Source organism: Carassius carassius, chromosome 33 (genome assembly GCF_963082965.1).
Source record: "Carassius carassius chromosome 33, fCarCar2.1, whole genome shotgun sequence".
Lineage (NCBI taxonomy): Eukaryota > Metazoa > Chordata > Actinopteri > Cypriniformes > Cyprinidae > Carassius > Carassius carassius.
The window spans coordinates 22,643,085-22,670,791 of record NC_081787.1 but is presented as its reverse complement, the minus strand read 5'-3'; positions in this window follow the sequence as shown (position 1 = coordinate 22,670,791).

The following is a 27,707-nucleotide window of genomic DNA, read 5'->3' as shown; positions in this document are numbered from 1 at the left end:
ACAAAAGATTTGTTTCACTTAATTTTTTTTATGTTTCTTCTTCAATTTTAGAACGTTTAAAGCATTAATTATAAAACAATGTTGTTAGCTTAGTATTATGCATGTACCATGTCATTTTTTTATTTTATTATTTTTTTTGCATGAGTAAGAACACATAAGCTTTATTTAAAAAAAAAATTAGTTTTCATGAGCGCTGTAAATTATACACAAAAACTATACAGCATGTAAAACTTCTTAACAGAACATTAAAAATGAAATTATCTTACTGAACTAACACTTCTAGCAACTTCCTGTGTGACAACTTGTGAAAAAGATATACACCTATATATATTCCCAAACTGTGATGCAACCCTTGGACGGGAGTCTTTACAAGAGCCTCTTGTTATTTTACACATGCTGTTTCACGCTGGTTTGGGCTGGGCTTAGACTGAGGTCAGCTAGACAGGGGCCAAACGTTTCTGTCTGTTTCTCTACACGCTCCATTTCTGATGTTCTGCACTGCCTGGCTGCTTATATCAAGCTCTCATTGACAGGTTTATAATAGCACACAACACACTCGTCCTGCGCTGCTGTATGATCAACTTGTGTTTTAAAAAATCCCTTTTTGACGATAGAGCGCTCATAACATGATAGTGGGTTTTATTGTTTTGTGGAGCACGCTGCTTTTGAGTGTGTGCTTTGTACAAAGTGTGTGTAACTCCAAGAGGCTTCTCAAAGTCCATTTCATCCACTGTTCACTGCAGTGATTCTGGGATCAAAGTGCAAAGCCACTAACTGCTCTGCTGCGGCGCTTCACGCCTGCTCCTCAACATCTGCTTTTCACACTCATTCCTTTCCTTTCTGACAATCACAGTTCGTGATGGTTTCTGACAAAATCAAGAATCTGTCTGAATAAGGAAAGAGTTTGTCTTTTAAAAGGCAGCGAGACGTTTGGCACTTTGGGCGTTATTATTAGAGTGCTGGTGTTTTTTTGAAATCGCTCACATTCACGCTCTGTTTTATTTCTGTTAATCGAACTTCATTTTAGGCATTATTTGCAAATTTTGGTTATTATGGAACTAGATTTTTATATGTAAGTGAATACTTCCTGTGTACAACTTCGCCATCGTCATGCTACGGTGGTTGTCAAGGTGTTGATATGTGTTTAAGTGGTTGCTACGGTGTTTTCAGTGGTTGTTAGCATGTTGCTATGTAGTTGCCAGGGCGTTGTGGTATTTAGAGGGTGAATTCTAAGCAAAGTGAGCATCCCTGTGCCCTACCCCCTTTGAAAGGCAGAGCCCTTGAAGTGTGTTCTTTGAAGGGTGTAGGGCATTACCATCTCGTGTGTTTTGCAAAGGGAATGACCAAATGTCAACTTGACAATGCTATGCATGTGAGCAGAATTCAGCACTCCATCAGCTGTAATAAGTATATTATTATTATTATTTTATTCAAAATTTGCCTAATTGTGTCTTGTTATTTACTATTAAACACTTTCAAACTAAACTTGCTTACACACTTAACCTTCTCTTATCCTCTTATTTTTTTGTATTGCATCAAAATAAAGAAGGATGTATATGTGAAGTCGAAATCAACCCCGACTTCACTTCAAAATGCAAAGCAAGAACTCATAACCCAGGATCACGTGAACACAAATAGAAATCTCTTCCTTGACCGTCCAGTGACCATCGCATATTCCCTTCACTAACAGACTTCTGCAAAGGCCCTTCGTACTGTAGCAGTCTAAAAAATAAATATATTCATGATTCAGGTTTTTAATTAAATATTTGAGTAGAAGTAGTATTAGTCATCATCATCACCATCATCATCATTATATAATTTCTTCTAATTTCTACTGATTTAATAATAATAATCATCATCATTTATTATTAATTAATTCATTATTAAGTACATTTTTTTTTACTAATCTAGTTTTATTAAATATTTTGAGAACAACAACATCAATTATTATTATTATTATTATTATTATCAATAAATTAAAATAAAATGTTTAGAACTTATATGAAATGAGTAGAATATATAATAATAATAGAATATTTATATATATATATATATATATATACATATATGAATTCTACTAATTTTAAATATTTCTATTTTATCATATCTGTAAATTTAAAATAACTTCAATTTATTTCTACTACCTTAATTTGTAACCATATATTTTGAATAATTAATTAATCATTTATTATGCATATTTTATGATTTCTACTAATGTTTCCTTTCCTTGGAGTTGGATGAACTCAGCTGGAACCTCATTATTTTAATTCGCCAAAGTGTAATGCTCAGGGTCAGAGGTTTGTTTAGATCTGTGGTTTTCAATTTAAACAATGCTTGCCTTAGCAAACACCACTAACAACTGTTCTTTTCTGAAGACCAAATGAATCTCGCAAGCACACTCCGTTGTATATACCAGTCCATGCTTGCACCTGTTATTTTTCAAGCAGGACTGCCGCATCGCACTGAATGAGGACTTGAAGGTTCACCCCAACATTTACTGTAGGTGTCAGCAGAGCTGTATGTTGTTGTCTGATGCTGCTGCGATGCTTTGAGCCAGATGTGGTCATGACAGCTGGGTGGTTTTCTGAGGCCATCATCAGCTGTCAGTCATTTGGACATCTGTGCATGTACCGTACATGTTTGCTCAGTGTAGAATATCAGGGCAGAGATGAAATGTTGTGCAACTATTACACAGAACTATCAGTCTTACACCCGTTGAAAGCTTCATACGAGTTGCTGTGGAGACTTTTGTGCTTCTGTCTGTGATGATTCATTGTGTTTGTAGCAATACACAAACACCGCTCAACAAATCCACACACAGAGCATCATAACATTTAATCTTCAGCTGTGCCATTTTGAACCTGTACAAATGGGATGAAGGCAGAGAGGTTTTCTGGAATGTTTTGGCTTTTCTTGAAGTTCTTTTGAAGCGTTCTTCTCATCGTGCTCACTATTACACTCCATGAATAAAGAGAGTTGGTCAACCTAGACTGACTTGGAAGTAAACAAAACCTCTAAAACATCTAATCTGTTCTTCAGAAGCGTCTTTGCTGTCCGCCAGCACATAAACTCCACTACTGAAATGTTAAAAGTGTTACAATATTGCTCTATAAGATGTATTGGTATTATTATTTTCATTTTTTTGCAACTTGCATTGCTTTTTCTCAGTGTCAGATCTCCAAAATGTAAATACGTGCACGAATTTCAAACACTTACGGATAAGGATTCCATAAGATGTAACGTATGTGCTAAAGGAAAACAGCACATAGCCTACATCTGACAAGAGGGCGTTAAATAAATAATTGAGTTTGAAGCACTTTAAATAAAGCATGTCTCATGTTTAGGAACTTCTGCACGTGCACTGGTTAAAACACTGCATTTGTTCAGTACACATGCAAAGCGCTTGAGAATTTGTTGTACCAATATGTTTACCCCTACATGTTACATGACAAAGAAATGCAGCAGTGTGTAAAAAAATAACACGCACAAGAAAATGCATATATGTAGTATGTGTTACTTGTATTGCATGTTTACATTACTTGAGTAATACAGGCTTACTTTTATGCATTACTTCTAGAGTTGGGTGTAAAGAGTTCTAAGTTGTAAAATATTTTGTAACACGTTACACGGAACATGTTTCCCCCAACACTGCATGCTAATATGCAAAAAAAGAGAAAGCTGAGATGATTTGAGCTGTGCTTGACCAAGATGTTTGTCAGTGGCACTGCAGGAGCGCAGGTGTCCCCCTGCAGACCGTGAGTGTGTATCGAGAGGGGAGATGGAGAACAATGGGATCGCTGCGGCGGCCGTGCTGCTTCTCTGGGGCTTGCGCTGTGCTTCCTAATTGCGGCTCTGGATGTGTTCAGATCTCTTTGAAGTATGTCTGAAGAGGATGCATGAAAGACCGGCAATTACCGCACATCATGTAATTGCTGTGAGACAGGCAGCCGTATGAGAGAACTCACTGCTTTCTCTGAGAGAGAGAGAGATAGAGAGAGTGTGTGTGTGTATGTGTGTGTGTACACTTTGAATTAATGGAGTAATACTTCACAATATCTGTGTAAGAAAACATCAAATCAAAGGAACTGGAAGCTGAGCACCAGAGCGGTTTGAGCTCGTTTGATGCGCGATTTGTATATAGTTTCATGAAATGGCTTAACTAAAGCTTAATTTTGGTTACATAAAGTTAATCTCATTTACATTCATTTTTTAATGAATAATTCATTGTTTTACTTTTCATCAACTTGATGATATTGTTCAGCATTAAAGTTATTGCAGTGTTTATTATAAATTATTAATCATTATGGTTTTCAAATTCATGTGCCTTTGTTAGCTTTAATCAAAACAAAACAATGCTACATTAGTTCGGTACACATGTGTTGACCCTAAAAGACCCGTACAGAACATTTTTGGTATGAATATGTGTACTACTACACCCCTGTTTTTTGCTTGAAAAAAAATATGCAGTGCATAAAAAATAAAAGCAAATGTAACATCTATAATCATTTATGTAGTATGTGTTACTTGTAACACATGTAACACAACACCATTTTTAACTAAAAATTGAAAACTTTTTATGTGTTTCGACACATTTACACGTTTATAAGTAATGGGGGCTTGAAAACGCAATCTTTTCGTAAGGGGTTTCAAAGTTCGAAAAAGATTTCAATTTAATTTTGCGAATTTGTGAAAAGGTTTCATCATGCACATGTATTATGTGTTCAGTTTATAATTTTGCTGGTGTTTGTGCGCAGACACATAGCGTAAGGGACATGACCAACTGCTGGCTTAGCAGGAAAATACAGCAGCATTTGTTTTGTGTATACTGTATGTGTGAACGGGGATTGTTGTATGTACACAAAACCTTTCAAATACGCAAAGGAAAAACTTTTCCATATTTACAACATTGCTGTGTAAATGTACCCTAAATTACTTTTATACATAGCTTTCAGTGTTGGGGGTAATGTGTTATACATACCATGCATTACAAATTAAAATATGCTTCAAGTTGTAACATGTTACATGTAACATCTTTTCCCCAACGTTATGTACTGGTGGTCAAAAAAGAGAAAGTTGAGATGATATCAAAAACCACTTCACTATATTGTATTATTCTGTTATTTACAATACTGGAAGTCTTTAGGTGAACTGATAATTCCTAAATAAAGAAGCAATCCAGATCTTTTCACTGGTCTGGATGTAACTCAGTGTTCTGGATGTGCATTTAATCAGACCTGAAAAGGTTCACTCCATGAAGTGCACATGGGATATATAGTTTATGGAGACACATCTGGTCTGTGCTTCTATGTGGATTTGCATGTGTGTGTGTGTGTGTTAAACAGTGAGATAGAGGAGGAAAAGCAGAGAGAGCCGTGTGGATGACTGCCAGACTCCTATGGAAGTGCTGGCATGGACAGCCGTGGTGTTTACCTGAAGGTCACACTGCATATCAGCAATAACCCTGAGCACATCTCTTCACAAACAGACACTGAAAAACAAATATAGAGTCAAGACTGAACTCACTGTGCAGTAACCACTATAACCTTAATCCAATATATAAATATATTTAACCAAGATCAAAAGAAGTGAGTGTTATTGCTTCTATTTTATATAATATAATTATATATCCTGTTGGAGAACATGTCAAACTAGCCATCAAAGACTACAGATTTTAGCCTAGGATCAGAGGAATCTTTGGCCACAATTCAAATTTTGGCCAAAGCAGTAACAGCTAAAGCAATGCTAATTAAAAACAAATACCGAATAACCCAACAGAATCCCCCCAAAAAGTCACACAAGCTGAACATGGGTGTTGGTAGCATTGTATGTGGGTGGGACAAGACCCACCCACTTTTTAAGACCAATGATATTGGACCCACTCACTTTTACCATCTCTAATTTAGCGCATATGCCTGTTCACGTTTTAGAGGACCATCAGTCAAATCCCTAATAAATCAAACGCTAGTCCACGTTTTAGCTTCAGCCTTGACTTCCATGCTGCTGCTTGCTGAAGTCATTTCACTTGGCTCCATATAAATTAAACTCCATTCCTTGTTTTCAATTGCGCCTGCTGCACTCCCGGTCTGGCTGTGTGCTCACATACTGTCACTAAACAAACTTCTATTTTAGTGAATGTTCATCATTTGTTCACCTGTTTTGTTGTAGCATTGAATCACATTTACACTTACACATGTTGGACCCACCCACATTTTTGTTGCTTCTGACGCCCATGAATCTGAACAAAGAACTTCATTTTAAGGGCCAATCCTCACTATTTACTTAGTGTGCATCCTACTAGCATATTGGCTGTTTATTAGTACTTATAAAGCACATATTTATGGCTTATTCTGCACAACCACGTTTTAGATCCCTCAATACGACCCCGTACCTAAATTTAACAACTACCTTACTAACTATAAGCAGCAAATTAGCAGTTTATTGAAGCAAAAATGGTAGTTAATAGTGAGAATTGGTTCCCAAACTAAAGTGTGACCAGAATTTCTAATTAAAAAATATTGCTGAAAAGTTTTGTGAGTGTCCCAGCATGCATTGCAGAATGGATAAATCATGCGGTTGCTGTTTCACTATTCATTATTTGTCGTTTTGTTGTTTTAAGGCAATAGTTAAGAGAACCTAAAACTCTGAATGCAGTACAATCAGTATGCTGTACTTCAAGTCAATGTAAATGATGACCGAATATGTATTTTACCAATAATAGTTGAAATTACTTCCTAAACTTGAGGTGAAGCTTGTTGAAAGTTCAAGTGGAGCTCAATAAATTGGTTTGTGAAATGTGAATGCTTTGTGATTTTCAACATGATTTGAACATTTTAAATCTGAACTGAATGGTAGTTTTGAAGGACCTTATTGGTAGACTTAAAATGTTAAAACCAAAACGATGGCCTCGATGTGTTTAGCTGCTCTGCAGATAATGCTTTGATATGAGTCGAATAAACAAAAAAACAACCTTGAGGCAAACTCCACATTTGCAGTTATGCCAGGTATGCAGCTGTTCTGCGTCTGTCACATTTTGAGCACAGCGGAGAAGTTCAAGTGAATGCACACGGCAGGTGACCTTAAAAAAAGTCTTTATTTTGATAATAGTGTTTTACTGAATCATACATGTTTAAAAGACATTTGGTGTTACAGCAGTCTGAGTATCCTGTTCATTATTGTTCCATAAATACATGTACTGTAGGCCTAAATTTATTTTATTTGCATATGTGGTTTCTTTAATATCTTAGCTCTTTTTCCTAGACAGCAGTGACACAAGATCACACAATCAAACTATAATATCAACATAATACTAAATGCCAGCAATTGCATTTTGTTGCTATTTTTAGGCACTTCATGGGGTTTTAATATTTCAATTAAACTAATAATTTTCATATTAATAAATGGATTAACAGCTACAGAATTGTATTTTGTTGCACTTAAGCACTGAAGTTCATTTCATCTGGTTTGTGATGTCAGAGTTGGAGCTCAGAATGCCATTGGTCCAGAGCTCAGCAGGCCATGATGTCAGTAGCTCAGCCGGGGTTTGTGGTATAGCAATGGATTAGTACGGATATTGGTTTAGGAAAGTGCACGTTAGGACGTGTGATGTAAGTGTGTGTCTACAAGGCCTTCATGAGGAAAGTCCTATGTGCTTCACTGAATCATACATGTTCGGTTTTCTGTTTTTAAAGACAGAAAAGTAAGAGGAAAAGAAAAAGACAGAAAATAAATAGTAAGAGGGAAATTATGACGTGGCATTCCAACATTATTTTAATCCATTATTTCAATGTATTTATAAATCATACTAGTATTTGTGGCAGTGCCTTTACTGAAATGTACAGTTTTTTTCTGTTTTCTATATAAAATGAAATGAAATGAAAAATAAGTTTTTTTTATTGTTAGTAATATTTCAAGATGATCACTTATTGTACTAAAGAAACTTACGTCTACTTGATTATCCACATTTGTTCATTTATTTATTTATTTTTTAAATAATGTTAAAATGTTACAAAAATCCATCTGTATTTAGAGGAATGTTTATTCGAATGTTTATCTCTCATTCAGTCATTACTGTATATGCATTGCATTATATGTTTTACCCTCCAAAATGAAAACTACAGAGGTTTTGATCAACAACAATTGAACAATTTAAACCATATCTTATTAAGACATCCGCATGCCATACCTCCTCAGTTATGAAATCATATCAAATATGATACTCAAAGAACAGTAAACAAAAACGGTAAACTTATTATTATTATTATTTTGTTAAAATACTTTTGTCTAAAGGTTCAATAAATTCAAAAACTGGTTCAAAAACTGTTAAACTTGTTTAATAAAATACTGTGTTCAAAGTTAATATAACAAATACTCGTTTGGTTTAAAAAAATTATTTGATTTTTCCAACTTTACATAGATTTCCAAATTGACATTTGTTATATATATATATATATATATATATATATATATATATATATATATATATATATATACAGTACAGACCAAAAGTTTGGACACACCTTCTCATTCAAAGAGTTTTCTTTATTTTCATGACTATGAAAATTGTAGAGTCACACTGAAGGCATCAAGGGCTATTTGACCAAGAAGGAGAGTGATGGGGTGCTGCGCCAGATGACCTGGCCTCCACAGTCACCGGACCTGAACCCAATCGAGATGGTTTAGGGGTGAGCTGGACCGCAGACAGAAGGCAAAAGGGCCAACAAGTGCTAAGCATCTCTCGGGGAACTCCTTCAAGACTGTTGGAAGACCATTTCAGGTGACTACCTCTTGAAGCTCATCAAGAGAATGCCAAGAGTGTACAAAGCAGTAATCAAAGCAAAAGGTGGCTACTTTGAAGAACCTACAATATGACATATTTTCAGTTGTTTCAGACTTTTTTGTAATGTATATAATTCCACATGTGTTAATTCATAGTTTTGATGCCTTCAGTGTGAATCTACAATTTTCATAGTCATGAAAATAAAGAAAAATCTTTGAATGAGAAGGTGTGTCCAAACTTTTGGGCTGTACTATATATATATATATATATATATATATATATATATATATATATATATATATATATATATATACTTTTACATTTTTTCTTCAACTTTTAAAACTGTTCTGGTTTTATTTTGTAATCTACAAATGTCTGCCTACTCCCCACACCCTGATCTCACATGGCTTTAAAATAACATTCTAGTACACACACACGCACACACACGCACGATCACCATTCCTTCACACAGCAGCAATCAGTAATCAGAAACCTCTGGCCCGCTTTCCACACACAGAAAAAAGACAACTGCCAGAAAGGGAGAGAGAGAGAGAGAGAGAGAAAGGCTTCACCCAGCCTGTTTACCAGGGCAGACAGCCAATACTAAGAAAGAGAAAAAGAGTGAAAGGGAGGGAGTAAAAGGGCAGGAAACTCCATACATAGCCAACAGGAAGACAAGAGTTGGGGAAGGAAGTGCCTTGTATGGTCACAAAGGTTTCCTGGCTGGCCGTGAGAGACCACATGTCTTTAGCTTGTTGGCTCCCTAAGCCCGTATCACATGACACGCAGCGGGAGAGGAGAGATTTTAGGGCCTGGGCCACAGCGTGTGTTTATGTGTGTGTTCGGCGCTCAAGCCACTCCCTGCTCTGCTACGTTTCAGCTCTACTGCTCTTTTACGCAGCTTGCGGTGACTGGGCTAAGCTAAGCTAATCCTTCCAGCTCAGATTGTGGTTATGTATGCTTTAAAAAAAAACAACAATCCCTCAACAACCAGCGAGTCAGCCACACATTCCTTGAAGTCGTCTTTATGTCGTAAACGACAAAACAAAACTTTCCAGACTTAAATGAGGAAAGTTCAACAAAATAAGGAGCAGATCCCACAGCCATAGTGAACCGCTAGTTAGAAGTGTTTGAATACATTTTGATCTGCATTTCTGATAAAATACTCATTTGACTATAATATTTCATACTCTAAATGTAAACATCCCGTGATTATTGAGAGCATGAGAGTCTGGCTCAATATGAGGATTCAGGCTGTTTTCACACTTGCTCTGAGTGTTTGGTCTGAACCTGAGTTCGATCCCACTCTCCTCCCCCGGCCTCCACACATCCTAATTAAATACAGGGTATAGTGGGACACTGAATAAAAAGCAAACTTGAGCATGATCTATCATTATGTGTATTTTGTCCATTGCTAAAAATCTTAAATTCATCCTAAAATGTAAAATGCCATTGATCATAATTATCATTATCACAAATTGTCTCACTTGTCATTGTGTTATTTAAGTATTTGTTCCTTTGGAGTAACAAAACAAACCTTATAATAATGATAATAATTAACATGCACATCCTTCGCAACTTGGTTTAAAAACAAATCCAGTATCAGGTAAACGGTATACTCACATACTAGAGCACATGTAAAGTATATGATTATAATTTTTTACTGTAATGTGTGAATTTTTTTATTATATTAAATATATTTAAAATGTCCTGGATTTTAACTTCTATAAATGAATTTAAATATATGTCAAGTTTCAATAGAAGTTACATTAAAGTCATTATAAATGCTTGTCTGTGCATTTGGCAGTACACTTATTTAGCCATATTTACCACAAGACAATAGGGTTATTATGAGTTCGACTAAATGCATTTGATATAAATGCCTTCTGATTGTTGGTTCTCAAACAGGATTTCTACAGGAGGCTGTTTTACCTCATCAGCTCATGTGCAGGGCAGCATGTGACCTTTCAGACTGCACTGAGAACAGAGTAGTCGATTTTCCAGCCTTAGCGCTGGTGAGCGATGTAAAGAGAGAATCTGAGAAAGAGAGAGAGAGGACACCAATCACAGAGATTTGAGTGTTTATGCCACATCGATGCATCGACAGCAGGTCCTACCAGATGACTGACATGTTGATGAGCAAAAATCAATTCACACTCATTCAATTATCATCAATTGCTGCTGTCTGAAAGGATTCAGTGTAACTGCATGGTTATTTCAGTGTGTCACAAATCATCATTGATTCAGAAAACAAATGGTTATATTACATTATTGGCAGAGATGTAAGTGGGAAATTATTGTGTTTGTGAAAGCATGCATATCTAGGCTGGATATTATATATCAGGCTTTGTTTCATTTCAAACACAGTTTAGACGTGGCATAATTCCTGGAAAAATGTGCATAGAAATATGCAGACATACATAGCAGGTGCATGTTTGTTTAATAATAGAAATATTGCTTTTTAACACTTAATAAGGGTTCAGATTCATACCGGGACATCGGGAGCATTTTTAATACAGACCCAGAGAAAGAGAAAGCTGTGTGTGTTATTCATAAATCTTTCCTGCATGTGCATATGTAAGTCCATACACCTGCTGTAGCTGTGTATAGCAAAAGAAGATGAAGGATGTGTGCGTGTGTGTATATGTGTGTGTGTGTGTACATAAACCAAGGGATGGGCTGCAGACAGACATAAGGGCAGTGAAGCAGACGTCCATATTCTGTAAATTCATAACATACGTTGAGACTTAACCACACACCCACATTGTGTGAATTCACAGAGCAAGTTCTTAGAAAAACACAGGTGATGGACCTTCTGTCCCTCCAGGAATGTTACCATACCTGAAAAGTGTTTTCGCTGAATATCGCACCACACTTAAGTAATTAAGTAATTCACATGACTCCAGTCCATCAGTAATTCTTTTGTGAAGTGAAATGTTGTACGTTTGTAAAAAAAACAAACCCATCATTAAGTCTTTTTAACTTTAAAGCAGAGTACCAAAGTCTATGCTCAATTATAACGCTTCCTCCAGTGAAAAAGTCCATCCTCTGTTGTCTTTTCACATCAAAATCCATCAAAATATTTGTTTAGAACTTTGAAAACTGGACTATTTTCACTTGTACATGGTACTTGATCTGTGCCGATTTCTCTCTTGCTTCAGATAAGACAACATTTTCACTACAGAAACCAATATTATGGAGAGAGAATTTGTATTTTATCTGGAAACAACAATTTGAAGATTAAAACATTTTAATGATGGATTTGCTTCTTGCAAACATGCATCTTGTCGATTACTGTGTTTTTTTTTTTTATTAGCTGTTTGGACTCTCATTCTGACAGCACCCACTGCAGAGGATCCAATGGTAAGCTAGTGATGTAATGCTAAATTTGTTTCCAAGTTTGTTGCCAAATTTGTTCCCAAGAAGAAACAAACTCATCTACATCTTAGATGGTCTGAGGGTTAGTACATTTTCAGCAAATTTGCATTTTTGGCTGAACTATTCCTTTAATAATCTAAAGAACCTTTTGTGACAGATTCTATGGATGTTAAAAGTTCTCAATTTAACTATAGAAGCCCATTAAAAACCAATGATTTGGTCACCATACACACATATATATATATATATATATACAGTATGTGTGTGTGTGTGTGTGTTTGTTGCTCTTGGCTACATGCAGTTTCTGAGTGACACTTGGGCCATTAATTTCAGCTTTCTAAAGCTCAGAATGAACAGTTTTTATCTGTGCCGTGCTGATTCAATGCTGCTGCAATTGTTGAGGCTGTATTGTTGCAGTTATCTGTGATGTGTCCATCTGTCTCTGTCACGCAGATGTCACTGTCATTATTTTGAGACAGTTCTGCTCAGCTCATTAGACATCTTTGCAACTGCAGTTTGATCTCTTTGGAAACCTGTTAGCTGCTTAAATCCCAAACACATCAACAACATGAAGTAACCTACACACTGACAACAAGATTTATACATTTTTGAAGAAAATGTGCTTGCCAAGCAAAAGTCAGCTGCTCATTGTTCCAGTGTTTCCAAGTGATTGCTATGTTGTTGCTACACCGATTCTGAGTTGTTCAGAGTTTTTTATTAATGTGTATATATGTGGTTGTTAGGTTTTTTTTAGTGGATGACACTGTAGGATGTTTAAAAATGGGTTGTTATGGTGTTGCTATGTTTCTAAGGTGTCAGTTTTGAGCTAAATTACTTTTAGTAAAATTACTGTGTTGTTGCATTTTTAAATGTGTTTTAAGGTGGTTTCTAGGGTGGTGATTTGTCATTTCTATGGTGTTTGGAGGTTTGGTTGTTACAGTGTTCTTGGTGGTTGCTATGTGGTTTTTAAGGTGTTCTGATGATTTCCAGCATGTGTGGTTGTTACGGTGTTCTTAGTCGTTAGGGTGTTTTAAATTGGTTGCTAGGGTGTTGCTATGTGGTTTCTAAGGTGTTCGGAGTGTCTTTCACCATGTTGCTACAGTATGTGGTGGTCCGGGTGTTCTTGGTGGTTGGTAGGGTGTTTTAAATTGATTGCTAAGGTTTGTATTCTGCGAGTTTTTAGAACATTACTTGTGATTGTTAGGTGTTTCTGGAGCTCTGTCTGAAGTTGTTATGTGTTTGTCAGGGTGTTTCTAGGTGGTTGCTAGGGTGTTGCTATGTTGTTATGTGTCTGTCAGAGTGTTTAGAGGTGGTTACTAGGGTGTTGCTATGTTGTTATGTGTTTGTCAGAGTGTTCCTTGGTGGTTGCTAGGGTGTTGCTATGTTGTTATGTTGTTATGTGGTTGTAGGTGTTTTCCTAGGTGGTTGCTAGGGTGTTGCTATGTTGTTATGTGGTTGTCGGGGTGTTCCTAGGTGGTTGCTAGGGTGTTGCTATGTTGTTATGTGGTTGTCGGGGTTGTTCCTATCTGGTTGCTAGGGTGTTGCTATGTTGTTATGTTGTTGTCAGGGTGTTCCTAGGTGGTTGCTAGGGTGTTGCTATGTTGTTATGTGGTTGTCAGGGTGTTTTTTGGTGGTTGCCAGGGTGTTGATATATGGTTTGTAATATGTCCTGACTGTTTTTAGCATGTTGCTATGTGGTTGTTAGGGTTTTTTTGAGGGCTGCTAGGTGGTTGCTAGGGTGTTGCTGTGTTATATGGTTTCTGAGGTGTTCTGTAAAGAGAAATGGTTTGTTAAAGTAATAACAGCACTCTCAACAAGCGCTGATTTAGGTTTGTTCAAACCGCTAACCATAAGCAATAGTAATACTGGCGTTTGCTTAACTAATATTAAATAAGCACTAATTATCAGGCCTCTTTCAGCTGACCTTTTAATTAGCAATCTGTCTGGCTCATCTTTTCAGTTGCATATTTATAAGTGATGTTGCTGTTTTAAAGTATAATTCCTTTCTTCTCATATATTTTTTTTAATAATTTTATCCATCCATCATCTATGTGTGACTTCCTGACTCACGTCTTGACTAATTCTAACACATGCACACAAACATGGCTTGGCTCAGTGTCAGACAGTAAATAATGGGCATCCCATAGGAGGTTACTTCACTCAGCAAGATTGTCAGGGTCACGGCGAGAGCCTTTACAGTGTGGGACACGTGCGTGGCATTGCTAGCGTTTTTCTGGCTGGAGGAATGTGTGTTCCCTGCATTCATTTTGTAATAAGATTTCCCCAGTGGAAGTGCAGAGGCAGTTCAGCTGAAGAACAGGACACTAGTGGATGTGCTTTTGGACCTGGCAGATGCAACTGAATTAGAAAAGTGCAGCTGAAGAAAATCTGCTTTAAAGCTTTTGTGTTAAAATACCTTCTCCTATCCAAATTCAATATGCAGCAACACCTAGGTTGATTTTAATCCATTTCAGGCTTTCAAGAATCTGGCAAAAACATCTGTTACACATCTGTAGAGTAAGACATCTGTTAGAGTAACACATCTGTTACTCTATGAATAAACACAATTGCTGTAAATATCTTGTTTGAATATGACATGTTTTATTTTGTCACAGTCAGTCGTGTTCAATTATTTTGGTCAGAGCAAGATAGCAGTGTACCTTTTTGTACAAATATTTTATTTATTTACAATTTGTTTGTAAAAAAAAAAAAAATCTAACAAGAAAAGATTATTTAAAAAAAAACATTCTATTTCTATAAAATGATGAATAATCATGTCCATCAGTGTATTTTTGGTTGCTATTTATGGTTTTATTTAATTCATGAAAATTGAATCATTATACAATACTGTTATCATTATTACAGAATACTGTGGGATTTTCTACATAAAAGTTTTGATTGATTTTTGTAAATTTTAGAAAATAAGAATTTTGTTGATTTCAACAATTTTCAATAAAAGGGTGCTTAATTCATTATATTCAACATGTTTTCTCCCATCTCAGAAACTCAAGATTTTGCTGGCTTCACATGTTATCGGAAATTTCCTCCTTTCGACCTCAGAAGTTTTTTGAATTATGAGTTGAAATTATGAGTTACTTTCTAGTGCTTTGTTGTCGGAAAGAACAGGAATCATGGTGCACGGCCTTTTCATGAGTTCATTCTTGAGAAAATCTTATTAAACCCAAAAATATTTAGTCAATATCCAACAGGTTTTGAATAAAATGCAGTGCACCATTCACTGGTAACCATATAAGTATCTTGATATTCAGCTTGCTCTTGATTCTGAAATTTCTGTCAAATAAATGCCATTTTCACTGTGTCCAATACATAGAATATGCATCAAATGGGTATTTATATACTTAAATATACATGATTGTAACAGAAAGCCAAAGCAATGTAGATTTTACACTACTACAGCTATATTTTTTCCCTCTGCCAAGTTTGTAAAATATCCCAATTATCCCAGAGTTTCTCAGTTGTAAATACAACTTGAGAGGCCGTTCATATCCAATTCCCGACTTGGAAACCCATATTTAGGACAATTCTAATAGCACATGAAGGCAGCAATAAAGAACGTGTTTCCCACTCTGGTGTAAATACAATCTTGCCAAAATGTCTTGAGCACACCATAAACCCCCAATGAGCCTGACATTGCAACATTGTTTTAACTAGCGGTGTAAGTTTGATAGGACTACATGTTTGTCCAACCAATATAATACAAGTAGCGTTTGTAAAAAAGAAAAGCTTGTTTAGGAAAACATTCTGGAAAGTCATTATTCTTGCAATTACATTAGGTGCAGCTAATGGCACAGAAATTACACCGTGCACTGTGTGTGTGTGTGTGTGTAAGAGGGACTAAAAATGCATTTATCACTTACCTCTTCAACCTCAACATACGCTGATAATTGCTTTCTGACATCCATTAATGTCAGTAAGCTTTTGATGAGAGCTTGAGAGGGAAGTTATCCACTTCTTCATAAAAGTAACCGAATTCAGATTTTCACGTGTGAGTGTGCTATGCATGATCATAGAAAACTGCCTTCTGACAATATGAATTAAATTTCAAGCTTCGGATCTGATATTTTTAAATAACGTGCTCTGTAAATCAGCATCTTTCACACTTGTGCAGTTTCTAGCTGGGGCCAGGCAAACATATCTCCTGACCTTCAGTGAACCAAATGCCTCTCAGCTACATCAAATTTGTAAAAGAGTGACACAGCAATAGACACTGTGACTTATTCACTGAGAATCAATTGAAATCGGTCCTTTCAACAAATTCCCGAGGACGTCATGAACGAGTGATAAGTTACAAATCTGCTTTAAAGGCCAATATAAAGCAGAGGAGAATGGCTGGTGAACTGAGGCCGACAGGTAAAAGCATAGCGCTCATTTCCATTCTTATGCAAGCTTTTACCCTGTATAACCAGATGGAATAACAGCACAGATCGGAAGGTCATTTTACACACAATGGATTTCTATTAGGAAGCATCAGGGTCCACGGCAGAGCAGCAGCCGGCTGGAGTGAATAACACTTAACAGAGCCCGTATTTCCAGCGGAGGGAGAGAGGAAAAATACCTGTGAGGTACTCTTTTGTAATCTGATGCAATTATCTAAGGCTTCACATACATTAGAGCCGGAGAATAGAGCGGGTTAGAAGTAGGGGAGGTTAGAGGGGGTTATTGTGTATTTATAGCGCTGCGGCTGCTTGACAGGCCGGGTCTGCAATCCAATCACGCAGCTTAACGCTGTAATGAGGATGGGTGTCAGCGCAGCAGGGTTTTTAGGGAAAGTGAGTGCTTTTTCTTTTCCTTTTTTCTCTAGTGATTTTGTGTTTAACCTGGAATAGCTACAGGTTAGGGTTGTGAATACCCATGAGTGTCTCTGTAATGGACAATAACATGTTAAAAGCACATGAGATGTATTACATTAGCACTTTACACGGCTCGGTTTGTATGTGGACTGCCCTCAGGATACACCTCAGAACGAGACAATATATAGACTATAGATGACAGCAAAATATATATAAAATTATAAAAAAAAAACACCTGCTTAGGTGTGACAGATTGACTGGAGAGCGAATTGAACTGTGAGACAACAGCTAATTTCCAAAGAGAGCTGCTGAGTAACTAAAATGTACTTAACATTGAAAAGCTTTTCCTTTGTGTTTTTAAAACGTTTCATGTAGAGATGACAATGTTGTCAAAACGATCCCTGTTCACACAGATCTGCATAAACTAACTGAAAACGCTGTATTGTGTATGCCAGGCCAGTAGTTGGCGATGTCACTTTGTAAAGAAACACGTGAACATTCAATACACATGCGCATGACATCACCGTTTTCACAAATTGAGGCTTTTTTTGTTTATACTGAGACGATAATGGTATTGTTTTCAAAAGAAACAAAGTGCTAGCAGCTAACTTTATACATATCATCTATGTACAATAACTGAGTTTGTAGAGTATTCCAAATCAGTCATGTATCGCGAGCATCACAATCTATCATGTAGTGATTATTTTTACCAACACTTATGCATCAGTACAGTTTTCATAAAGATCTTAACCTGGACGACATGGACAATTATCACTTATTATCAAAAGAGACACGATTAATGGTTTCAATGTAGTCACATACTAACTATTCATACAGTTTTACATGTTCCTATAATAAAATAATAAGACTAATTAAATATATCAAAGATCTATTATCAAAAATACAAACATAAAAAAACTAATATATATATATATATATATATATATATATATATATATATATATATATATATATATATATATATCTTTTGTAATGTGTTTTTGTAATATAATTTTGTTATATATATATATATATATATATATATATATATATAATATTGCTTTGTTTGCTAGCTGTTTCATAGTGTGATTTTCGGTGATTTTTTTTAATGCATTGCTTTTGAGTTGATAGATGATAACAAATGGGATTTCAATTGTATTTTGATCACTGAACTAGAAATTAATTTCAGAAATCTGATCGCCATAGACAGTGAAGCAGCTCCCTAGGTTTTGTAACAGAACTAACTAGTCCACTAAACCTAAAACTAGTTTAGACGCACTTCAGAGAGTTATTGTTATAAAATGGTATGCATTTTGTCTTAAAAGATGTAATATGTTAATAAAATGGATGAAATATGGATGTTGACAACAGAGCCAGTCTGATACTCTCCTCATTCTCACTCGAGAAGCCAAATTCTTTACAAAAGACGCACCATCTTTTATGTTAACATGATTTGAAAATTGTTGACATTAAAAAATCCATAGAAATGTGAGCACATGTACCCAACAATTCGCCAAACATATCTTCACGGGTCAGTGTTCAGCTCAGCAATCTTGGAAGCAGATTCTGCTCAGCTTATATTAGTATGTAATTTGTATTGCTCTAATTTCTGGGTGGTAAGAGACTACACATTTTCACAGCAGGTAGCCCAGCATCCCTGCCACATGCCCACGCACCCTGGTGACATCAGCCTCCACAGAGAAGAGAGACTGGTTCCACCTCATCACAAAGATCCTAAAAATACTGCAGCTTCTTTCACTGTATCAAAGACGGGTGCCAGGAATTTTGACTTGAACAAACACATATGCACAGAGTGGTCCTCATCCTTTTTGTCTTTTCAATAGATAAAATACTCTTTAGCACCATGCTGCCTTTAATTTGCACACCTTGCATTGTATGGATCCATGGCCTTGCAGCTATGTAAACACCGAGCCGGTATTCACTTCATAATCTGGTTTTCTTGTAGCCGTTTCTATTACAAAGACTGTCACCGAGCAGTATTTGAATTCCCAGTCTTGCGTCCCTGCAAGGATGCCTGCGGCAACAGTGGCAAAGAAAACAACTATGCTATGACACAACAACAACAGCAACGAATTATAATCCCTAGATATTCATGCAGACACAAAATATTAGACTTCTAATACAATCAAAAGAACAGAGTTATTTTTGCAGAAATCGGCTTTCTTTGTTGAGTTATGTTTTACTGTATTGTTGTTTGTTTCAATTCACTTTTTTGTGTTGTTTAGTGTTTGCTCTGTTTGAGGGTTGTCTTATTTATAATTTATTTTTTGTTTTCTTTAGTTTATCTAGTTTTTATTTGTTTTTAGTAATACTAGTAATACAGTAATACTCACTCTCTCAAGAAAGTAACTCGTAGTCTTGAACGCAAATGGAGAAAAACTAACTTGGAAGTTTTTAAAATTGCATGGAAAAACAGTATGTCCAGCTATAGACAGGCTCTAAAAACTGCTAGGGCAGAGCATATCCACAAACTCATTGAAAATAACCAAAACAATCCAAGGTTTTTATTTAGCACAGTGGCTAAATTAACAAATTACCAGACGCCACCTGATTCAAATATTCCACCAACGTCAAATAGTAATGACTTTATGAATTTCTTCACTGATAAAATAGATAACATTAGAAATACAATAGCGAATGTAGATTCTACAGCGTCTAACACTTCAGTTTCATCCATCGCACCCAAAGATAAACTGCAGTGCTTTACAAATATAGGACAGGAAGAGCTAAATAAACTTATCTCTGTATCTAAACCAACAACATGTTTATTAGATCCTGTACCCACTAAATTACTAAAAGAGCTGTTACCTGTAGCCGAAGAACCGCTTCTCAATATCATTAACTCGTCGTTATCTTTAGGTCACGTCCCAAAACCATTCAAGCTGGCGGTTATCAAGCCTCTTATTAAGAAACCAAAACTAGATCCTAGTGTACTGGCAAATTATAGGCCTATTTCAAATCTTCCATTTATGTCTAAAATTTTAGAAAAAGTTGTGTCTGCTCAATTGAGCACCTTCCTGCATAAAAATGATCTGTATGAAGAATTTCAGTCAGGTTGCAGGCCCCACCATAGCACAGAAACTGCACTTGTTAAAATTACAAATGACCTGCTTCTTGCATCAGATCAAGGCTGCATCTCATTTCTAGTCTTACTTGATCTTAGTGATGCGTTCGACACCATAGATCATGACATACTCATAGATCGATTACAAAACTATACAGGTATTCAAGGGCAGGCTCTAAGATGGTTTAGATCCTACCTGTCCGATCACTACCATTTTGTTTACTTAAATGGGGTGTCATCTCATTTATCATCAGTAAAATATGGAGTGCCACAAGGATCCGTCCTAGGTCCCCTTCTATTTTCAATATACATGTTGCCCCTTGGCAATATTATTAGAAAATACGGAATTAGCTTCCACTGTTATGCTGATGATACTCAGCTATATATCTCAACGAGACCAGATGAAACTTCCCAATTATCTAAGCTAACAGAGTGTGTTAAAAATGTAAAAGATTGGATGACAAATAATTTTCTCCAATTAAATTCGGATAAGACAGAGATATTAATTATTGGACCAAAAAACACCACACAGAATCTTGTAGATTACAATCTGCAACTAGACGGATGTACTGTTACTTCCTCTTCAGTCAAAAATCTGGGTGTTATATTAGACAGCAATTTGTCTTTTGAAAATCATATTTCCAATGTTACAAAAACTGCATTCTTCCATCTTAGAAACATTGCCAAGCTACGAAACATGTTATCTGTTTCTGATGCAGAAAAGCTAGTTCATGCATTCATGACCTCTAGACTGGACTATTGTTATGCACTTCTAGGTGGTTGTCCTGCTTCGTCAATAAACAAGCTACAGGTAGTCCAAAATGCAGCAGCTAGAGTCCTTACCAGGTCAAGAAAATATGATCATATTACCCCAATTTTACAGTCTCTGCACTGGCTACCTATTAAGTTCCGTATCAGTTACAAATTATCATTACTTACCTATAAGGCCCTCCTGCGTACCTAACTAGCCTTCTACCACGCTACAACCCATCACGCACCCTAAGGTCACAAAACGCTGGACTTTTGGTAGTTCCTAGGATAGCAAAGTCCACTAAAGGAGGTAGAGCTTTTTCACATTTGGCTCCTAAACTCTGGAATAGCCTTCCTGATAATGTTCGGGGTTCAGACACACTCTCTCTGTTTAAATCTAGATTAAAAACGCATCTCTTTCGCCAAGCATTCGAATAATGTATCTCTTAAATTGTGAGTGTAGTTGCATCTGTATTTTTATTTTTATTCTTTAGCTTGGGTTAAACTAATTTTACTTTGTTGGATCAGCAGCTATGCTAATGATGTCTCTATTTTGTTTCTATGTTTTGCCACGGGATGTGTAACTAGGATTTACACAAGCTCCAGTCTGGATCCAGAACACCTGAGAAGAGATGATGCTGACCCTCAGAGGACCCCAGATGATCCTAACCTTGAATCAACAAACAGAACTAACAATTATTGCTACATGTGTGACTGCATCATATAATTACTATTAATTAATAATATTGATAGTTCATCATCTAGCTGACTACGTCTTGTATTATTTTTTTTATTTTTATTTTTTATTTTATTTTTTTCTAAAATCCTGTCAAACGTGCACAAAGTACTAGCTACTACTAAATATTGTAGAAACATAATTTTCTGTAAAGTTGCTTTGTAACGATTTGTATTGTAAAAAGCGCTATACAAATAAACTTGAATTGAATTGAATTGAATTTTTAATTTTGGTTAGCCATGTGTTGTGTTTGTTTTGTCTTGTTTCTTGTTTTGTGTTAATGTTTTGTTTTATTTTCCGTTTAAGCGTTGTTTTGTTTTTTATATGTGTAATTATTTTAGTTTTCTCTTGTTTTGCTTTGTTAATTTTGTTTTAGCTTTTGTGCTTTTTTCAATTTTTTTGTGAAACATAATTTGTGTTATTAGTAACCTTTCATACCATACATATACATACAGAACAAAATTATAGTACTACAGCTCAAAATGTCTAGAATAAGAATTATCTATTTACAAAAATAACAATAAGTTATTTTAATAGTACATATAAACAGATGTGTGATAACTTTACAAATGTATAGAAAAAAGGTATTTATATCGTTCACTTGGTAAATACAGCAGGTTAAAACAAAAACTGTGTCCGTCTTCATTTCAGGGGGTTGATTCTTTTCTGTACCTTCTATTCCCACGTATTTATTATAGATTTGTGATCACTTACACACACACATGTAGCCTTTATAGCTCACATAAAATACACTTCTATGCAATATATCTTATTTAAATAGCATACAGTCTTTGTATAATGTATGAGGTTGCTTTTGATGGCTGTTTTCAATCACAGCTGATAAAGATGTATTTCTCATTTTGACATCAGCCTTCCACATTTGGCATCCATTGATGAAGTGTTCATCATCCTTACTGGCATGTGCCATTAGTCAGTGGCTTTAGCATGAAGAAATCCATTGTTCAGTTGCATAACCAAATGTTTCATTCATATCACTTATTGCATTATTTATCACAGCTAAAGTTCACACAAAGATGATGGCGTTACCTAACAAGTTGCGTGATGGATTTGTGATGGCACATAGCCACGGCTCGCTCTGTTGTCATGGTTAAATGTGATCAGAGCAGGCCATGAGAAACTTGTGTGTGACACACCAACATTCATGTCTGAATGCATTTCTTTTTACTTCAATTACATCTGTTAGCATGACTATGATGACTTCAGCTTGATAAATCCTTAAAACCAATTAAATGCCTGAATAATGGTCCTCCAGTGAGGGTTATTTGGAGTGAAACACAGATGGACAGTTGGTCGTGGTGTGTATCTGTGTGCGTCAGGGCAGGTGTCAGCGAGATGGTGAGAAGCTGCTCTCGCTGTAATTGACAGGCGGTGTGTGTTACGGCTGAAGTGAAGTGAAATCACTGGCATGAACGCAGCAGGTGTAAATGACACAGGACATGCGGAAAAGTGCCGGAACATTCTGCCTAGTGGGCCAGTCTGATCCGAGAGCAGTAGGACAAAAAATAGCCAAGGAATGCATGGCTTCAGCTCATGAGGATTGTACAACCCGAATTCCGGAAAAGTTGGGACGTTTTTTAAATATTAATAAAATGAAAACTAAAGGAATTTCAAATCACATGAGCCAATATTTTATTCACAATAGAACATTGATAACGTAGCAAATGTTTAAACTGAGAAATGTTACACTTTTATCCACTTAATTAGCTCATTTAAAATTTAATGCCTGCTACAGGTCTCAAAAAAGTTGGCACGGGGGCAACAAATGGCTAAAAAAGCAAGCAGTTTTGAAAAATTCAGCTGGGAGAACATCTAGTGATTAATTAAGTTAATTGATATCAGGTCTGTAACATGATTAGCTATAAAAGCTTTGTCTTAGAGAAGCAGTGTCTCTCAGAAGTAAAGATGGGCAGAGGCTCTCCAATCTGTGAAAGACTGCGTAAAATAATTGTGGAAAACTTTAAAAACAATGTTCCTCAACGTCAAATTGCAAAGGCTTTGCAAATCTCATCATCTACAGTGCATAACATCATCAAAAGATTCAGAGAAACTGGAGAAATCTCTGTGCGTAAGGGACAAGGCCGGAGACCTTTATTGGATGCCCGTGGTCTTCGGGCTCTCAGACGACACTGCATCACTCATCGGCATGATTGTGTCAATGACATTACTAAATGGGCCCAGGAATACTTTCAGAAACCACTGTCGGTAAACACAATCCGCCGTGCCATCAGCAGATGCCAACTAAAGCTCTATCATGCAAAAAGGAAGCCATATGTGAACATGGTCCAGAAGCGCCGTCGTGTCCTGTGGGCCAAGGCTCATTTAAAATGGACTATTTCAAAGTGGAATAGTGTTTTATGGTCAGACGAGTCCAAATTTGACATTCTTGTTGGAAATCACGGACGCCGTGTCCTCCGGGCTAAAGAGGAGGGAGACCTTCCAGCATGTTATCAGCGTTCAGTTCAAAAGCCAGCATCTCTGATGGTATGGGGGTGCATAAGTGCATATGGTATGGGCAGCTTGCATGTTTTGGAAGGCTCTGTGAATGCTGAAAGGTATATAAAGGTTTTAGAGCAACATATGCTTCCCTCCAAACAACGTCTATTTCAGGGAAGGCCTTGTTTATTTCAGCAGGACAATGCAAAACCACATACTGCAGCTATAACAACAGCATGGCTTCGTCGTAGAAGAGTCCAGGTGCTAACCTGGCCTGCCTGCAGTCCAGATCTTTCACCTATAGAGAACATTTGGCGCATCATTAAACGAAAAATACGTCAAAGACGACCACGAACTCTTCAGCAGCTGGAAATCTATATAAGGCAAGAATGGGACCAAATTCCAACAGCAAAACTCCAGCAACTCATAGCCTCAATGCCCAGACGTCTTCAAACTGTTTTGAAAAGAAAAGGAGATGCTACACCATGGTAAACATGCCCTGTCCCAACTATTTTGAGACCTGTAGCAGAAATCAAAATTGAAATGAGCTCATTTTGTGCATAAAATTGTAAACTTTCTCAGTTGAAACATTTGCTATGTTATCTATGTTCTATTGTGAATAAAATATTGGCTCATATGATTTGAAAGTCTTTTAGTTTTCATTTTATTAAAATTTAAAAAACGTCCCAACTTTTCCGGAATTCGGGTTGTATAATTCATAGTAAATCAGGACAAAATATAAAACAACATGCTTTCTCAATAAAACAACTTTTGGTTCCAGCTGATACATGTTATCAGTGTAACTAGTTGCCAAGCTTAATAATTAAACACCATTTTACAATATTACAATTTTACAATATTACAAAGAAAAAGTTTTTCCCTGCTCATGAGTTTGCAATGATGTTACATAAAACTGTACGGATTGTCAAATCTTATTTGAATTAAAATCATAACAATGTACTCAACATAGTTGACAGGCAATTGATATACTCCTTGCCAATAGGTCACTGGAGATCAAATATATATATAAAATTAAGAGGACATTTACGATAATGTGTTCAAAATGTCAGAATGTTTTTTTTTTTAACACATGGTTTTGTGAGAAACCAGTTTTCAGGGGGTGTTTTTTGTTACCAATAGTTTACAGAATTTTTGTGGACGTGAGTAAAATTTAAATTGGTCTGGTTTGAGAGAAAATTTTATTTAAACCCCCCAAGTTGATTAGACTTGAGATTTGAACTCAACACTAAACACTGACAGTTCAGAACCGTCAGCTAAATTTGCTTGTCACTAGGGCACTGCCCTCAAATGGACACCTTTGTACCTTTGTTACCCCTAAGGGGTGCATATTAGTGTCTTAGAGTAGTAATATGTACTTTATTTATTTGAGAGTGAGGGACACTATAATTACCTTCAATGGACATGAAATCTATCCTAGATTATAGAATAACCCTAAAGTTTAAGAAGCAATTTCCTAGATTTTGTAATAACAATTCTTTTTGGTCAATGTGCAAGGCTTTTTATGTTTCCGCCTGTTTCATAGGATTTCATAGGATTCTGCAGGAAAGTGTCCATAACCCTACAAACCGGATCTTCCCCTGCGTTTCTAGCAGATGTGTGGTGTGTCCCGACTGATGCTCCTCCTGTGCGGCAGATTGAATGATGTCACTGCTGGCTACTGCAATTTCCCAGAGCATGTGATCACGATCACAGATGCGATTTCACATCTGTACAGCTCAGTTCTCTGGTAATTTGACACATACTGGCCTTAGTGCAGATCACGTCCTGTTCGGTTTTCTTAATATGTGTAAACAATTTTAAAAAATGTTGTGCTTACAAAATATTGCACAAGGCAGATGCTTCGTGAGTCTTTGCTTGAAGAATAAGTCTGTTCTGACTGTTCTCCATTGAGGAGCAGACTGAATTCTTGCAGAAACTCAGTATCCCTTTGGTTTTTAAATTGACTTTATGAATATAGATCACTTTTTTCACAAACTGCATACACAAAAACAACTTTTCATCCAAAACAGCCAGGCATATCTAGAGGGGGGTCAGGGTGGGGCAGAGAGTAATAAACTTGAGTAATAATGTTCCTGCTGAAGTTGATGCCTGTTTCCCAAAACTACATTAGTGCCCAAAATGTTGCCCTGTGTGGAGCACCTTTATATAACAGATGGATAGCTTTACTTTATAATACAAACCCTGCAGGAGGAAAATGACTTTTTGCTTTATATTAGTCATGACCAATGTGGACAGCTTGTAGTGAAACCGCTGTGAGTGTGCACGTAATAGCACATGGTCTATTGGCAGATAGGAAGTGCATTATTGATGAAGCACTGAGCAGGTGTATACTTTTGGCGTTTGGAAATTGTGTATTTCAGAGCATTTGATGCAAACAGTGACGTATCTGATGACTCCAATCTAGTTCGATGGTTGCATATATCAGAAAGGTCAATGTTTTTGGGTGGATTTTAGGAGGTTTGTCACCAGAGAAGGAAAGGACAAGAAAAATGGAAAATGAAAAGTCAATGACTGCAGCTCTGATATGTAACACAAGTATGCATATATTAAACCAATAAAAAAACACTGCTTAGTTATAAAAGTAATGCTGGTAATGCAAACAGCATTACCTTCTTTACAATATTACCTGATTCATACATCTATTTGTGGGGTTTGAGGTCTGAAGTTATCATTTTTACCTGGCGAACAATTAAACTGGATAACATATGACAGATTTACATTGAAGGAGGGACCCAACCATATATAGAGAGCAGAATATCATTTTTTTATAAGAAACTTTATTTTATTATTATTATTATTATATATTTTTTACTTAGTCTTGTAAGTAACCGTATATGGAATAACAAGAAGATACAAGAACAACTGCTTAGCAATGCCCTGGAAACCACCTAGAACACAATTTCAGCTGTATAGAAATGTATCTGCAACCACTTAGCAACATTTTAGCAACCAGAACACTCATCAACTGTCAGAAGACCTTAACAACCACCTAGCAACACCTGGAAACCATTCAGAACACCCTAGCAACTGTTTAGCATTGTACTTGCAATCACTCAGAGCATCTTAACATGCTAGCAACTTCCCCTGATTGTAAGCCTAAAACTGACATTTCCTGAGAAGTTATATCTCAATTTTATTCAATTAGCCACACAGAACCTCAGATCAATGTTAAAATCCAGTCTAATCAGCAGTTCCTAAACGATGTACGGCCTGGAAATAATTTCCATAAAATACCTCAAATAGTCAGGAAACCTAATCATTTTAATAACACTGCTGTTACACAGAGGGGAGAGAGACGATCTAAAAAGGTGAAATCATATCTTCCTGCATTTCATCTGTGAAGAGGTGAGCAGATTTGAGAGTTGAAGTGCAAAGCTTAGTGCCTCAACATCATCAATTCTCTCTTTCTTTAGCGCTATCTCTCTCCCACTTTCTCTCTGTCGCCAGCACATTAAAGTCAAGCCCTAATCACTGTGGGGACTTAGCCAATGATGTGCTTATCAAACAGCATATTTCAAAAAGAGATCTTAAAAGGCCTGAGGGCAAAGATGCAATAAGAAAGCATTTGTAGTTGGATGAAAGGGAGAAAACGACAGAGAGAAAGAGAACGAGAGAGGGAAAGAGTTGCATATGTACCTTGCATCAGAAATGGATGGAGCTTATTAGCATATGCTATTTAACTGGGTGCAAGGATCG